The 17,254-nt window shown below is 42.7% G+C and overlaps 2 protein-coding genes and 1 long non-coding RNA gene across 6 annotated transcripts in view; 1 reads left to right on the forward strand and 2 right to left on the reverse strand.

Moving 5' to 3' along the window:
• The window catches only part of LOC309564357 (uncharacterized protein), a 1,447,080-nt gene that overhangs the window by 343,564 nt on the left and 1,086,262 nt on the right, over positions 1 to 17,254 (reverse strand). The gene's annotated exons all lie outside the window — the stretch shown is intronic.
• Positions 1 to 17,254, forward strand: part of LOC309562846 (uncharacterized protein) — a 359,272-nt gene that overhangs the window by 93,645 nt on the left and 248,373 nt on the right. The window contains exon 2 of one of the 3 annotated variants that reach the window (XR_014225643.1): positions 5,479 to 5,557. The exons of the other annotated variants lie outside the window; for them this stretch is intronic. The gene's annotated coding sequence lies outside the window, so the exon portion shown is untranslated. The remainder of the gene's footprint in view (positions 1 to 5,478; positions 5,558 to 17,254) is intronic. 3 annotated transcript variants of the gene reach the window in all.
• The window catches only part of LOC309563017, a 350,229-nt gene that overhangs the window by 85,007 nt on the left and 247,968 nt on the right, over positions 1 to 17,254 (reverse strand). The window lies entirely within an intron of this gene.

Consider the following 17,254-nt stretch of genomic DNA (forward strand, 5'->3'; position numbering starts at 1 on the left):
ATACTGCTATATACATCTATCACTCCAGGAACATCTTATTGAGTGTGTATATTTGTATGCTGAATCAGACAGACCACAGTGATGAGTCTTGGGAGTTAGAATTGGTATTCCAACTCCCATGACTGCTGAGTGGAGTTTTTCTGCAGCTGCAAATCCATCTTGTTTCAGAAAATGCAGGAGCGTTACACTGTGCCACCGTATATATATCAGTGGTGGGCAGTGCACTGCAGTGGGTACAGTGCACTCTGTGGACCTGACACAGCACTCACTGCAATTATGACAGAGGAAAAAAAAAATATTTTTTAAAATGCAAGCTACTGTGCCACCCGAAATGAGTGTGGTGTGCACACAGTACAGTCTGTGGTGGGTCTGTGGCCTCTCACACACAGCGGGCAGGCAACTGCAGTGTACAATATATATATATATATATATATATATATATATATATATATATATATATATAAAGAAAAAACTCAATTACCAGCCCTTAAAAGGGCTTTTGGGGACACTAGATATATATATATATATATATATATATATATATATATATATATATATATATATATATATATAAATTACACAAATACCAGCCCTTAGAAGGGCTTTTTGGGGTGCTGTCAGGATGCTGTCCTTACAGCAGTAGTGGACCAAGAACACTGACTAGCAAGACCAGGAACACTGACTAACAACTGTCCCTAGCTATTAACAGCAGCAGCAGCAGCAGCAACACTCTCCCTGCTCTCACTAACACACTGCTTCAGAATGATCTAAGATGGATGCTGCCCTTGCTTATTTATAGGAGGTGGGAGGGTGTGGGAGGGAGGTATGCTGATTGGCTGGAAATGTGCCTGCTGACTGTGAAGTTCAGGGTCAAAGTTTGCCTCAATGATGTATTATAGGGGGCGGACCGAACATCGCACATGTTCGCCCGCAGCGGCGAACGCGAACATGCTAAGTTCGCCGGGAACTGTCCGCCGGCGAACAGTTCGGTACATCTCTAGTCCTCAAAGGGCCAGTTGTATCTGTAAAACTATGCATCTACTTAGATACTTAGAAGTATCCAGTGTACAGAGTGTAGAGTTCACGAGTGTTCTACATACAGATTCCAGAGCTCAGGGGTGCGCTGTGTACAGACTGCAGGGTTGAGGAGTTGAGGAGTGTATGATATACAGAGTTCAGGGTTTGCACTCCGTTCCACCACCTCTGGCTCTTGCAGATCCCTGCCTACCCTGCATACCCTCACAGCAGGGCACAGCAGTGCTGACCAATGATCTTCCTTCAAGTGAGAGACGCAGAGCCACCTCGATTTATTCTCCCTGGAGAAGAGACGCCAGAGGGGGGACATGATAGCAATTTATAAATATCTCAATGGGGATCTCAGCTTAGAAAAAAGCTGTTCAGTCGAAGGGATTGCATGAGGACAAGAGGGCATGCAATGCGATTAGAGGAGAAGCGTTTTAACCTCAGGTAACGTGGGGGGTTCTTTACGGTTAGGGCTACAAGATCGTGGAATTCTCTACCACAAGAGGTGGTTTCTGCGGGAAGTATGGTGGCTTTCAAAAGATTCTTAGACGCACATTTCAAGGATCAGGACATTAAGGGCTATGTGAGATGATTACAGCCACACACACCTACACAGGTTGAACTGGATGGACTATTGTCTTTATTCAACCTCACCTACTATGTAACTATGTAACCTACACTGCCGGGAGGTACTAGAGCCAGGCAGGTAAGATGCAAGGAAGCTTTTTGGGAGGTGGGGGCACTCTGTACTCCGCACTCTCCTGAACTCTGCACACCATGTACTACTTATCTCTGCACCCAGAAAAAATGTATGGAGGGAGCTGAAACTTCGAGTTGCCAAGCGACAGCCAAGAAACCTTAATAATTTAAAGAAGACCTGTAAAGAAGAGTGGACCAAAATCCCTCCTGAGATGTGTGCAAACCTGGCAACCAACTTCAAGAAATGTCTTACCTCTGTGCTTGCCAATAAGGGTTTCTCCACCAACTACTAAGTCATGTTTTGCTTGATTCAATACTTCAGCCTAGAGTTGTGGGAAAGAGACCCTTGTCCCCATCAACATGGGGACATGGTGCTTTGGGGTGGATAGGGCAGAGCCCCCCCTGCCCCAAAGTACCCACCTCCCTATGTTGAGGGCATGTGGCTCAACATGATATGGTTCAGGAGAGAGGGCTTGCTTGTACCCTCCCCCGCCTTTCCTGGCCTGCCAGGCTGCGTGCTCAGGTAAGGGTCTGGCATAGATTTTAGGGGGGCCAAATGCCGTATTTTTTTTTTAATTTTGGTGTGGAATTCCCCTTAAAAGGCCCTCTCAGTCTGGTATGGACTGGGGGGGCCCACACCATTTTTGTTTTCACCTTTTATTGCCAACAATGTTTTTTTTTTAAATTCAACTGTCAGCGGAGAAGCCCATTGACAGTTGACGACTCATCAGTTATCCAGGCCCTGCTCCCTACACCCTTAACAACAAGCGGTTTACTGTGCCCCGATTGGGCAAAGCTTTGCCTCAAACTGTCTACTTTCCAAAAAGGGGTAATTCGGGGGGGGGGGGGGTATTTGTGTTGCCTGGCATTTTAGGGTCTCAAAAAATTAGATAGGCCATCAGTACATAAGGACTGATCAATTTTTAAATATACACCGTAGTTTGTAGACTCTCTAACTTTCCTACAGACTACTTAATATTCTGTACACCTAATATAGCAGAATACATTTGCCCCAAATTTATGAAGAAAGGTTATTTATTTGAAAAGTTTTTAACAGAAACTAAGAAAATTATTCTTTTTTCAACATTTTGATATTTTTATACAAATAATTGCATCGGTCTTATGTTGCTGCCAGTAAAAGTCCGTCAACTGCAGAACTAGTTTCTTCATCTTTTGTGTACTTTTTCAAAATTTTAAATTTTTTCCTTTATATATCAAAAATGAAAAAAAAAAACTCAGTGGTAATTAAACTATTTAAAACAAAACTGACTGAACACTCAAGGCTCGTACACATTATAAGAAAATCGGGTGAGAATTTTCATCCAAAGAACTTTCACATGATTTTCGTATAGTGTGTACACGACTTTGCACAGCCGATTATGACTTTTTGTACAAAATGTCTCGAAGGGACAAACTCCAAGATTTTTCTCGTATGGTAACAGAACGAACAGTTTTAGTTTATTGTTTACCATTTTTGTACGATTTTCGCACAAGAAGAATCAGAAAAGAAAGACTGCGCATGATCAGAAACAATAAACAACAAAAAAAAAGCCTTTGTCGTATGAGAATTTTCGTACGGATTTTTGGTCATCGGCTTTGATTTGCTGTAAAACAACAAGGAAAGTCAGAGGGTCGTTCGCCCAATTTTCTTATAGTGTGTACCCCACTTTAGACAGGAGTAAAAAACTGCCGCAAATGACTTCAATGCTATCTCTGAAGACGTCATGTTGATGACGAAACGCATCAAACTGGGACACACGTTGCCACATTCCTGGTGTTAGATGGAACGCATGCTGTTACTAAGCGGCTTGGCTTGCTGTTCTCCCATTAACTACTTCAGCTCCGGAAAGGTTTTACCCCCTTAATGACCTGGCCATTTTTTGCGATTCGGCACTGCGTTACTTTAACAAAAAATTGCGCGGTCGTGCAACGCTGTACCTAAATACAATTGATGTCCTTTTTCCCCACAAACAGAGCTTTCTTTTGGTGGTATTTGATCACCTCTGCGGTTTTTAAATTTTGCACTATAAACAAAAGAAGAGCGAAAATTTTGAAAAAAACACCATATTTTTTACTTTCTGCTATAAAACATTCCCTATAAAAAAAAAAAAAATAAAAAATCACATTTTTTGATCAGTTTAGGCCAATTTGTATTCTGCTACATATTTTTGGTTAAAAAAAGTCCCAAAAAGCGTATTTTATTTGGTTTGCGCAAAAGTTATAGCGTTTACAAACTACGGGATAGATTTTTGGAATTTGTATTCATTTTTTGTTTTTATTAGTAATGGCCGCGAACAGCGATTTTTAGCGGGGCTGCGACATTGCGGCGGACAGATCGGGCCCCTAACTGACATTTTTGACACTTTTTGGGGACCAGTGACATTAATACAGTAATCAGTGCTAAATATTATGCACTGTTACTGTAAAAAATGACACTGGCAGGGAAAGGGGTTAATACTGGGGGTGATCAAGGGCTTAAATGTGTACCTAAATATGCTTAATAACTGTGTGTGTGTGTGTGGGGGGGGGTTCTGTGACAGGCACAGAGAGATCGGGGTTGTAGCTTAGCTGAAACTCCTGATCTTTCCCTGCCTGTGTGACAGAAGACTCGCCTGCTTTGTTTACATAAGCAGGCTGGTCTTCTGTCAGTTTGTCTGCCGATTGTGGGAGGCCGGCGGCAATCACCGCCACTCCTCTCGTGGCCTGCCTTCCTCGGTGTCTAAACACAGTGGGAGCGTGGCTCCGGCGGCGCGCGCCTCATGCACAAAATCACGTAGTCCTATGTGATTTTGCGTGGCGGAGCCACCCTGCCGCAGTAATACTACGGTGGGCGGTCGGCAAGAGGTTAAACAGTGCGGGAAACCGTACTGGAATGTTTAGCATACCTATTTTTTTTAAATCTTTTTTGTATACATTGACCCCACCAGGGATTTGTAACCAATAAATAGCATCCAAACTTTTTTCCGCTATGAAGAGCCTATCTGTTGTTTTTGTCTCCTTTCCTTGGAATCACACTGGCAGTTGTTAGGAAACTGACCTAGAGGATTTGCTGGAAGCCTGCATCTTGGTCAAGAAGACCACCAAAGCTCTGTTTGACCTCCCTTTCCATATGGGAAGAGGGTTCAATATCGTCTGGTGAGTGGGAATTTTTCTATATCTCTCACGGAGGGTGTCACCACTACTACTCTCAGGATATTCTCTCATGATGCATCTGGCCATAGTGGCAGGAAGATTGCGCCACTCCTGGGTGGAAATCCAAGAAGGATTCAGTATATATTAATTTTCGGACTGTTTTTACTGGACTGTAACCTTTATTCCTGAGTGCACTGGGTTCATAGGGGTCACCCCCCTTGTTCTTTTTTTCTTTTCTTGTGTTAGCACTTTCAAATTTTCTCACTAGCACTTTATGATAGATATTTATCATTTTTTTTTCGATTATATTAATTATTAGTGTTGATTTGTGTTGTGTTGTTTGGGATCTAGCACTGTGGTTTCGCAAGGACAATCTTACGGCAAAAATTTGGGCTAGAATTCCACCTAAACCAGTTTTAGATTAAAAATGTCTAAATTGCATATCATGAGACATTTAAATTGCTTACTGGGTGATGATATTTGTCCCACCTGGAGGCTTGTGGGTAAATATTTTAGTAAATACATGTGGCGTCAGTTATGTTTTCCTAAGAGAGATGTGGTTTTTACCTTAAAATTTAATTAAAACTTCTGTTTGCCCCACTTCTTTGTCTTCTATTATATAAGCCAACCCTGTTCTTTGTAGGGTAGACCACCACTGAAGTCTTCCAGCTGTCTACATTCTCAGCACCAACTGAACCACCCGGTAAGTATATGCTGGAATAATATTATATTATTAATCCTATTATAATTATTTATAAGGAAAGAAACCTTGGCATTCATCTTTCAGGTAAAGTTTAAAGGATTCCTATGTTTTATTTTGTTTTCTAAATAATGGCAAGGTTCCTCATATCATTTTCCTCATAATGCTTTATTTTTTACAAAAAATCTGAAAATTCCAATTTATTTCACACAATTCAAAGCAGAAAATATTAAAACTGGCCAACCTATAATTAAACCAGCTATTGTACATATTTCACAGCCTTAATTATAAGCCTATAAAAAAAAAATATGAAGTGAATCAAAGTTTTTTTTTTGTGTCCTAATGGAAAGTTTTTCTTTTTACAATTTTGATGAATGTGAAAATGCCAATTTATTTAATAAAATTCAAGCAGAAAACACTAAAACTGGCCAACCTATAATTTAACCAGCTATTGTACATATTTCAAAATCCTAATTGTAAGCTTATTTAAAAAAATATGAAGGGGATCAAAGTTTTATTTGTGTGTCCTGAATGGAAAGTTTTTCTTTTTACAATTTTGATAAATGTGAAAATGCCAATTTATTTCACAAAATTAAAAGCAGAAAATTATAAAACTTGCCAACCTAGAATTAAACCAGCTATTGTACATATTTCCCAATCTTAATTGTAAGCTTATTTTAAAAAATATATGAAGGGGATCAAAGTTTTATTTTTGTGTCCTGAATGGAAAGTTTTTCTTTTTACAATTTTGATGAATGGGAAAAGGCCAATTTATTTCACAAAATTAAAGGCAGAAAATTATAAAAATGGCCAACCTAGAATTAAACCAGCTATTGTACATATTTCTTAATTGTAAGCCTATTAAAAAAATAAAAAAAAATATGAAGTGGATCAAAGTTGTATTTTTGTGTCCTGAATGCCCCCCCACCCCAGGGCTTGGGCATCAATTTTCCGCCCCTCTCAAGTGCCACCTGGGTCCAATGGACCCAGCAGGATCCATGGTAGGGCCGGCCCTGGTTACCATGCACATCTGCACCAGATATTGCACTCTCCAACTTTAGTAACTCAAACCCACTGTCTCTTCTTTCCCTGGTTAGCTTGATAATTTGGTCTCTAATGTTCCTTTACAGCTTGTAGTGGGGTCCCGTAATAAATACCTGTTGGTAGGCTGATCAGTGGTCCATTGTTTAACTTTGACACTTCTTAAACTTTGACCAAATACGTTAAAGTATGAGAAATGTTTAAAGATAAAAAGGTGCTTATTTATTTATAAAACTCTTGATAAGCAAATTGAATAAAATCTAAAACATATTAAACAGAAAGGTTGATTGGTGTCCGTAGGGCAGTGCACGGTGTCAGTAGAGCAGTGGATGATGTCATAAGGGCAGAGATTGGTGTCAGTAGGGCAGTGGACGGTGTCAGTAGGGAAGTGGATGGTGTCATAAGGACAGAGATTTGGTGTCAGTAGGGCAGTGGACGGTGTCAATAGAGCAGTGGATGATGTCATAAGGGCAGATATTGGTGTCAGTAGGGCAGTGGACGGTGTCAGTAGAGCAGTAGATGATGTCATAAGGGCAGATATTGGTGTTAGTAGAGTAGTGGACGGTATCAGTAGAGTAGTGGATGATGTCATAAGGGCAGAGATTGGTGTCAGTAGGGCAGTGGACGGTGTCAGTAGAGCAGCGGATGATGTCAAAAGGGCAGAGATTGGTGTCAGTAGAGTAGTGGACGGTATCAGTAGAGTAGTGGATGATGTCATAAGGGCAGAGATTGGTGTCCATAGGGCAGTGCACGGTGCCATTAGAGTAGTGGATGATGTCATAAGGGCAGAGATTGGTGTCAGTAGGGCAGTGGACGGTGTCAGTAGAGCAGTGGATGGTGTCATAAGGGCAGAGATTGGTGTCAGTAGGACAGTGGACAGTATCAGTAGAGCAGTGGGTGGTGTCATAAGGACAGAGATTGGTGTATGTAGGGCAATGGACGGTTTCAGTAGAGCAGTGGATGATGTCATAAGGGCAAAGATTGGTGTCCATAGGGCAGTGGACGGTGTCAGTAGAGCAGTGGATGATGTCATAAGGGCAGAGATGGGTGTCAGTAGGACAGTAGACAGTGTCAGTAGAGCAGTGAATGGTGTCATAAGGGTAGAGATTGGTGTATGAAGGGCAATGGACGGTTTCAGTAGAGCAGTGGATGATGTCATAAGGGAAAAGATTGGTGTCCATAGGGCAGTGGACGGTGTCAGTAGAGCAGTGGATGATGTCATAAGGGCAGAGATTGGTGTCAGTAGGACAGTGGACAGTGTCAGTAGAGCAGTGGATGATGTCATAAGGGGAAAGATTGGTGTCCGCAGGGCAGTGGACGGTGTCAGTAGAGCAGTGGACAATGTCATAAGGGCAGAGATTTGGTGTCAGTAGGGCAGTGGACAGTGCCACTAGAGTAGTGGATGAGGTCATAAGGGCAGAGATTGGTATCAGTAGGTCAGTGGATGGTATCAGTAGCTTTTATTCCAAATTCTTTCTTACAATTTTATTTTTTAAAATACATTTAAAAAATATATTTTTGCAGAAAAAGGAGAATTTTTTTTTTATTTGGTGAAATATCAGGGGTCTAACTAGGGGGAATATGCGCCACATGGGGTGATTAGGGTGTGCCCAGGCACACCTGGCACACTCTGTGCGCATGCCTATGGCCGGATGTTAGAGAACAATTCTGGTATAGACCAGGAATACGTAGTGCATGGTGTAATTCAAATCTTTGTTACCAGCTGACCAGTAGAAGAGGGGGATGGGATATTGCCCTTCATTACATAGTAAAACCTAACATACATTCACTGAATTCCAATATCCTAATATATTTATGCATAAAATACTGTTCTTTTATATAATTATGCAGTAACATGGGGGACCATTAGCTCAGTGGCAGATGTGTTTTTCAAGTGATTCACTGTCATCAGGAACTATATTTTAAGGGCCTGGTAACCCATTTTTATTAAAAGGCAAAATAAAAAGTCCATAATAGGTTTCCCATGCAGAGGTTCTTTTCCAGTCAATATATGACAAACAGAAAATGCTAGCCCACCAGGCTCTTAAGCTCTCACTCAGCTTTTCAGTTGCAGTATCTCTGCTCTTTATGCTGGTCCCCAGACCACAAATTCTCCGGAGCTGACAGCTTCACTCTGGCCTTAGTCCTCAGGCCATCACCCATCTCTTGCAGACACACATGTGCTTGGGCTGCCACCTGCAGCCTCTGACTCCTAGAGACCTCCTGTCTCTCTTCGGTGGAGCCATCTCCAAATGGGAGCTCGTAGGTATTCCTTCACCTCCATTATACGGGCTGTGTGCACCTGAGCACACATCCTGCTGCTGGTCTTTCAAAAAACATGGACACAGGGTTCGAGATTCCATCCCACCCAAGACACTATGGAATCTCCAAACTACAGAGCCCCATCCAGGTATATCAAAACCTGGAGAAAGCTGCAAAAGCAGTTTTCTCCACTGCACATCTACGCTCTGTAGTCCTGCACGAAGCCAATGTGCACACTCTGTGTCCTTTAAATGACCATTGTGGGAGATTAGCTCGGTGGCGGGTATGGATGACCCCTTGGGGGGTGCGTTTACACAGGGAGATAGCCCTGAAGTGGTTGCAAACAACAGTTTGGTTTATTCATGCAATTTTCTTCACACAAGTGCAAGCGTCAAAAACATCAAAATAAAATAAAACACAAAATAAATCCTTGCCACTGTGGGCGGCTACCTTCTCACACACAGGAACCTATCTAAAGAGTCTGTCTCCAACCTACTGTTGGGCAAACTTTGCTGATCCTTCAGCAGACACTCAATAGTCCATTTATTTTCACTCCACATAACAAATGTCCATTGAACATGTCCCTTTGCTTTTCTCTTCACATAGAACACATTCCTTTGTTTGTCTCTTCACATAGCAACCATTCCTTTGCTTGTCTCTTCACATAGCAAACAGTTTATTTATTTCTTCCACATAGAAATAGTTAAATTTCTCACCTTGAGAAGTCTTCACACTTTTTACCCTCCTCAGCACACATCGCTCCAGGAGGTCTTCCCCTCCTATGCTCACACAGCTTTCAGGGGGCACCCATCTGATTGTCCTCCGCTACCCAAACGGCGTCAGGAGGCAGCAATCCTTCTCCCAGGCTCTCACAGCGTCGGGAGGCACACATCTGACTGTCCTCCTCTCCCCAGCCCACACGGCGTCACGAGGCAGCAATCCTTAGACTTCCTTTGGACAAATTATAGAGGCCTTAACTTCCTCATTCTGAACAGCTGAAGGCCTTTCAACTTCCTTAAGCCATTCTAGCTAGCTTTGCAGCCGACACCCTATAGTAATTGGTGAATTTTCTAAACCAGGTGGAAATGTATCTCCTGTCTGTGACTACATCCACAGATTTACCTGACTTCCTGTCACACCATTTTCACAGTGATAGAGTCTCAACCTGTCACAATGCCCTTTTTAGGAAATAGTACAATAAAAAGTAAGCATTCATAAGTTATATTCCTTATAATGATCATTTATTTTCACAAAATTTTAATGGTCTAATTCTCTATCTCTCCAAACCTGGAACAAATTAAAATCACACTATCTGGGGACTCTTCTCATTCATGCAAGAAAAACCCTAATGAAACCTTTAGACCAGTTAGAAAAGCAGATTCATATACAGTTTCATTATTGTTTGTCTAACATCCTTTAGCAGTGCTTGAGCATGGACTAGAGTGTGTAGCCCAGGTGAGGCATTCCACGTATAAGATAGAAAGTCCTGGAAACCATAAACAATGAAGATTGGAACTTCGGTTCCGGTGAACCATCTCTAATGGCATCTAAGAACCAACTGTGCTCTTCCTTTTGTGCTATTGAGGAACAAGATAGATCAAGACCCCCTAATCATAGTTTTATCCATGGGTAACCAGATCCAGTAAGGTCTGGAAAGCATCAAGCAAATCCATGTCATTAAAAATCAATTCTCCTGCCCGTAATGGGTTCCAGGTATACATGATATTTGGTGATGGGTTCCTCCAGAGGTTGCTTGGGGTTCCTTAAGCAATGGGCAGTTTCTACTTCTCAAATAAGTTCCCCCTGACACCATTGATCTTTTTAGCTCTCTGGAAGAAAGTAATTCCTCCCAGTGTCCACAAGTGTAAGAAGCATTCATCCCACTTACCATCACACTAATGTGTCATGAGTTGTAAATACAGTAAATTTTAGAAGGGGTTCCATGAAACCTGAAAATTATTTCAAGGGTTCCTCTGTGTAAAAAAGGTTGAGAAAGGCTGCCATAGACAATGACGATTAGAACTTAAGTTCTTGTGAACCATCTCCAATGGCATCTAAGAACCAGCTGTGCTCTTCCTTTTTTGCTATAAGGAACAAGATAGATCAAGACCCCTTAATCATAATTGAATCCATGGGTAACCAGATCCAGTAAGGTCTGGAAAGCATCAAGCAAATCCATGTCATTAAAAAACAATTCTCCTGCCCATAATTGGTGCCAGATATACGTGATCTTTGGTGATAGTTTAGAGCAAACATTGGACCATTTATTGTATTGGAACAACCAATTTATGTGTGTCCTCACTCGACTTCCTGTCTCTGAGGATCCGGGACCGGATAGTTTTTCCCGCTGCCGGCGGGTCCGGTAAGCTGGGAAAACGTCTGTGACGCGGCGGGAGGCACCTCTTCCCCTGCACCGTAAGGGTAATTCTGCAGCGAATCCGCCACTGGGACCACCCTTATCTGAAAGCCGACCGCTCGCCGTTTAAAAAAATACTGGGGTTATGGCAGCTATCTGCTGCCATAACCCCAGTATTTAGCTTTTAATGGCCGACGTATATAGCCGTTAGGCGGTCAGTAAGTTGTTGCATGTATATAGAAAAAATTGCACCCCAAAATACATTGTATAAAGGAAAGTGTACAGGAATAGTACGAGTCCATCTCCGATCCACTACTATTAGCGATTTCAAATTCCGAATCGGATTCGGAATTTGATTCGGATACTGATGAGAGCTCCCCGGTGCTCTCATCAGTCATGGAGAGGACCTGAAGGGCCTCCTCGTTGCTGTGCATCCTTTTTGACGTGCTGGCTGTGATGGCTGTGCAACGGGTGACAGTTGACTGTGGATGATCACTGATGGGTGGCAGGTGACTGATAGGTGGCAGGTGACGGTCACTGATGGGGTGACAGATGACGATGACTGATGGGTTGACAGATGACGATGAGTGGTGGGGTGACAGGTGACGATGACTGATAGGGTGACAGATGATGATGACTGATGGGGTGACAGGTGACAATGACTGATGGGGTGACAGATGACAATGACTGATGGGGTGACAGGTAACGATGACTGATGGGGTGACAGGTGACGATGATTGATGGGGTGACAGGTGACGATGATTGATGGGGTGACAGATGACGATGATTGATGGGGTGACAGATGACGATCACTGATGGGGTGACAGCCAGCTGACGATGATTGATGGGGTGACAGATGACGATCACTGATGGGGTGACAAGTGACAATGATTGATGGGGTGACAAGTGACGATCACTGATGGGGTGACAAGTGACGATGAGTGATTGGGTGACAGGTGACGGTGATTAATGGGGTGACAGGTGACGGGCGATGGTCCCCGATGGGTGACAGGTGACGGGAGATGGTGCACGGCTGTACTGATGGCAGTCTCTGGTGACAGGTGCACTTTAGGCTACGTTCACATGTGGGCGTAGTGGATCAGGGCAGAATCACTGTGACTCTGCCCGCATTCCGGAAATTATTGCAAATCGCGGGGCGCCTGTGCATTGCCCGTGATTTGCAATAGCACCCCAAACGCTGTGCGATGTTGCTGCGATTTCCGCCTGCCGAATCGAGGTAACATCACGCAAACAACGCATGACGCCCCAAAGAGCTCTTGTACCTTTTTTGGGCGTCATTCGTTGTTTGCGTGATGTTACCTCGATTCGGCAGGCGGAAATCGCAGCAACATCGCACAGCGTTTGGGGTGCTATTGCAAATCACGGGCAACGCACAGGCGTCCCGTGATTTGCAATGATTTCCGGATCGCGGGCAGAGTCGCGGTGATTCTGCCCGCGATCGCTACGCTCACATGTGAACGTTATGGGTGTCAATTTCTGGGCACTGATGAGGTGACTGTTGGGTGACAGGTGCAATTGGGGGGGGCTGAGGACTGTGTGGGGACATTTATTGGTGTGATTTTACTTTGACAGGTACACAGAGCAGTAACTCACTGTTTCTGGCTCTGCTCTCCTCACACTGGAAACTGTGAGGGGAGAAGAGCTAGCAACTGTGAGTTACTGCTCTGTGTTTACATTTTGTGATCGGCTGTGAATGGATTCACAGCCGATCACATAGTAAACAGTCACTGTCAGTGACTGTTTACTACTGCCGGTGACTAGCTGTGTTCCTAGGGAACACACAGCCACCGACATGACCTCGCTGCGCGCTCCCGATCGCGCATGCGCAGTCTTCTTCCGGGCTCCTCTATTGTGATCGGCTGTGTCATTGGAACACAGCCGATCACGCGGGAAACAGCCACGCCCATTGGCTGTTTCCCCCCTGCCGGTGACCGGCTGTGTCCCGGGGACACGCCGACACCGGCAGTGCAGGGCGGCGCACACACGATCGCGCGCCTGCCCTGCTTGAATGGGCGGACGTCATATGACGTCCGCCCAGAACAATGGCCGCACCGTCCCGCCGTCATTTGATGGTGGGTGGGCGGCAAGTGGTTAATCATAGTTTATCCATGGGTAACCAGATCCAGTAATGTCTGGAAAGCATCAAGCAAATCCACCTCATTAAAAAACAATTATCCTGCCCGTAATGGGTGCCAGGTATAGGTGATCTTTGGTGATGGTTTAGAGCAGGGATCCTCAAACTACTAAACAAGCAAGTCGGTCTGACCAGACTTCTGAGGTTGAGCACCCCCCCCCCCCCCCCACACACACCTGTACTCTATCAGTGTCCACTAGGAGAAGTCCCTTGTAGTGCAGTTGCACATCTCTCCCAGCAAGGAGTGTTATCTCCAAGGGTTAGAAAGGCTGGATTCATCCCTTTTTCATGGATAGTGTAGGACCCACTGACAATGGGGTACTTTGACGCAGTGGTGGGCTTGAGCACGATATGGCCATATGGTGGGACCAAATCCCCATTTTTATTGATGGATTGTCTCCATATTTGATAGTCATTTCTTTAGTATGTGTGCGCTATTCTTTTTTAATATCCTCAAACTACTGCCCTCCAGCTGGTGCAGAATTACACATCCCATGAGGCATTGAAAAAATCTGACATTCACATCCATGAGTAGGCACAATGGGGATTGTATTTCCAGAACAACTGGAGGTCCATAGTTTGAAGACCCCTGGTTTAGAGCAAACATTGGACCTTTTTTTATTGTATTGGGACAACCAATTTATGTGCCCCCAATGTCTAACATTGGGGGCTTCATGTTATTCCTGAGTCATATTTTCAACTTTGTCTTTTTCTCTTCATGATTCCAAATCATTCACAGAGCCCAAAGATGTTCACCTTGAAGAAACCCCTTTTACTGATTGTCCTTCTTGGAATGATCTCCTTATCTCTCTGTGAGCAAGAGTAAGTATGGATAAGACTTTTTTTTTACTAAATAAAAGTATAGGCTTTTAAAGCTTAAAGTGGTTCTAAAGTCTGAGTGTGTTTTACCTCAATGCATTCTCTGCATGAACCACTTTCGGACCGCCAACCGCAGTTTTACGTTGCTACTTTCATGTTAATCACCGGAGGTATGGCAGCAGATAGTTGCCATAACCCCGGTATTTTCTCACAGGGCGGGAAGTCCTCTTTCACATAAAAGTGGTCCTAGCGGCAGATTTGCAGCAGGATCACTTTTATGGGTGGCAGGAGAGGTCCCCCCCCGGCTGCTTCCTGGCCATTTTCCCCACTTACCAGAGCCATCGTAGCGGGGAAAACTATCCGGTCTAACCATGTCCCAGGCAGGAAGTCGAGTGAGGGCAAGATGGCCCCCACACGACTCTATGGCCTTGGAGGACCAGAGCAACGTCATACATCACTTCCTCCCAACAGCCTTAAAGGGCCCATTTTTTTCATGCTGAAAAAATGACCTTTTCTTTTTTTTTTTTGCTTTTAGGTGTAGATGTGAGATGTGAGGTCTTTTTGACCCCAGATCTCACATTAAAGAGGACCTGTCGTGCTTATTTCTATTACAAGGGATGTTTACATTCCTTGTATTAGGAATAAAAGTGATCAAAAACATTTTTTTTTAAAGGGACAGTGTAAAAATAAAAAGTAAAAGCTAAAATAAATAAGAAAAAAAAATGTAAAGTGCCCCGTCCCTCTAAACTTGCGTGCAAAAGTGAACGCTTTCGCAATGCCCACCCACATATGTAAACATTGTTCAAACCACACATGTGAGGTATCACCGCGATTTTTAGAGTGAGAGCCATAATTCTAGCACTAGACCTTTTTTATAAAAAATGTTTAAAGCGGTACCTATGGAGATTTTTAAGTACCAATGCTTGCCGCCATTCCTTGAGCATGCGCAATTTTGAAGCGTGACATGTTGGATATCTGTTTACTGGGCGTAACATCATCTTTCACATTATAAAAAAAAAATGGAGCTAACTTTACTGTTTTCTTATTTTTTAATTAAAAAAAGTGCACTCCACCCCCCCCCCAAAAAAAAATTGAGTTTGTAAGACCGCTGCTCAAATACAGTGTGACATAAAGTATTGCAAATATCTCCATTTTATTCTCCAGGGTCTCTGCTATAAAAAAAAAAATATATAATGCTGGGGGTTCTAGCATAAAATTCTGATTTTAACTTGTAAACAACAAGTGTCAGAAATAGGCCTGGTCCTTAGGTGGTTAAGGTACAAAACTCCCCACTATTTATTCTCCCCATCCTTAACCCCTTACTTGACGCCTCCCACTGATCAAGCATTGTCCCGGCTGCACCACCGCTCTCCTCTCTTCCTGGACTCACAGGAGACTCTAAAAGCAGCAGGAACCATAGGTTCAGGAGCGATCGGGAATGCCCGGCGGCAATCAGAGCCACCAGCCCTGTGCATCAGCATCCCCGCTGCCTAGTGGGTGGTGGGAGCGCGCCGCCGCCGGCGCACGCTCACCCCCCAGCACCAGGCACGTGACCAACATAGGCCTACCTTGGTTCATGCAGGAGAGCCAGCCTGCCGCAGTAAATGGGCAGGCGGCCTTAAAGCACTTAACCACTTCCCACCTGAGGTACAAACATATATACACTATATTACCAAAAGTATTGCACCACCTGTCTTTACACGCACATGAACTTTAATGGCATCCCAGTCTTAGTCCGTAGGGTTCAATATTGAGTTGGCCCACCCTTTGCAGCTATACCAGCTTCAACTCTTCTGGGAAGGCTGTCCACAAGGTTTAGTAGTGTGTCTATGGGAAAGTTTGAACATTCCTCCAGAAATGCATTTGTGAGGTCAGGCACTGATGTTGGATGAGAAGGCCTGGCTCACAGTCTCCGCTCTAATTCATCCCAAAGGTGTTCTATTAGGTTGAGAGCAGGACACGTTTTAATACATATGTGGTTAATGTCAGAACTGACCCAGGTTTTGAAGTGATTAACAATAACTATTTGTCCTCCCAGGAGAAATGCAGATGAAGACGAGGAAAGCGAAATAAAAAGAGGTATTTTCTCCAAATTGGGCAGGAAAAAGATTAAGAATTTGCTCATAAGCGGACTCAAGAACGTAGGCAAGGAAGTTGGCATGGACGTGGTCAGGACTGGGATAGATATCGCAGGTTGTAAAATTAAAGGTGAATGTTAAAACCTGAATTGGTCATCTGATGTGGAATATCATTTAGTGAAATGCTAAATGTCTAATAAAAAAATAGCCATGTCAAATTTGCAGTGTTTTCTTATTTTTTTTTTTAATTTTTATATAATGACCCAACTTTATTTGGGAGGAAACTATAGTCCTTAGTGCACTTTCCAAGGAAATGTAATCACTTATCGGCTTTTAGTTAGGCACACTGATCGGGATAGATCCTTCACTTTATCCAATCAAAATAAAAGTATCAGTTCGCACTTTACTCTTTACACTTTCACTTTCTTCCTACTAATTATTTTTTTATTTCTCTATTTTTAAAACATTTTTCACCATCAGTAGTGCTCACTGGAATTTATTGCAGCAATACACTTTTTATTCATTTATTTTTTATTTTTTCAATAAAAGTATTTATTGGAATAATTTTGGTAATATTACAAAGATGATGTTACAAATAAACACTTTGTATCAAATATATAAAAAGCATACAACAGAAAAAAGAAAAACAATTGAATGGGATGTCTAGGTCACATTCGTAAAATGATCAAATGGTAAAATATGCCATGTCATTATTGCATGTATATTTTTTATATTATCTTTATAAGAATAGCTGTAAAGGAGTATACTGTTGCTCTATTTTCTAAGTGGTAAAGGCATCAAAGTAGAATTACAATGACAAAACTACCAGCGCAACAAAAATGCAGTAAATTAACTAATTATTATAGTTAATATATTATATTAACTATACAATTAACTATATAATTAATATATTATATTAAATGTATTATATAATATAATATATTATATTATATTTAATTATTATAATTAAATAATTGGCTGCAGCTGGT

Source organism: Pelophylax lessonae (assembly GCF_965119305.1).
Source record: "Pelophylax lessonae genome assembly, chromosome: 9".
NCBI classification, from domain to species: domain Eukaryota; kingdom Metazoa; phylum Chordata; class Amphibia; order Anura; family Ranidae; genus Pelophylax; species Pelophylax lessonae.